The sequence below is a fragment of the Triticum aestivum genome, chromosome 6B (genome assembly GCF_018294505.1).
Source record: "Triticum aestivum cultivar Chinese Spring chromosome 6B, IWGSC CS RefSeq v2.1, whole genome shotgun sequence".
NCBI classification, from domain to species: Eukaryota; Viridiplantae; Streptophyta; class Magnoliopsida; order Poales; family Poaceae; genus Triticum; species Triticum aestivum.
In genome coordinates this window covers 667881500-667882028 of record NC_057810.1, presented here as the reverse complement: position 1 = coordinate 667882028, position 529 = coordinate 667881500, and positions in this window count along the sequence as shown.

Below are 529 nucleotides of genomic sequence, written 5' to 3'. Positions count from 1 at the left end.
GGGGGAGGGGGCATTGGTCCCGGTTGGTGCCACGAACCGGGACCAAAGGGTGGCATTGGTCCCGGTTCGTGGCACCAACCGGGACCAATGGCCTTGCACAGCGGTGTGGTGGTGAGAGTTTAGTGCTACTCGCTAGTTGAGAGTGCCACGCACCTGTTTATAAGCTCCACTGCCTCTTCCCACTCGAACTCCTCTGAACTGCAGGCCAATGGGCCTAATCTGACATTGCTTTGCCTGTGGGCCTGTTGGGCCTTCCGCGGGCCTGAATCCTGGCCCATGGTAGGGTTTCTAGTCGTATTCAGGCCGTGGGGGGTCCAGTAGGAGGCACTTTTTTTGTTTTTTGTTTTCTTTACTTATTGTTGCTATTTTTATTTTTTTCCAGTTTTTTCTTTTGTTTTCTGCATTATTTATTTTCTTTTGTTTTTTGCTTTATTTTTTAATTCTTTTTGCTTTTAGTTTTAGAAAAATTATAAACTTTCTGTTAGTGACATTAGTTTTCAAATTTGAAAACACTTTTCTTTGTTTTTTT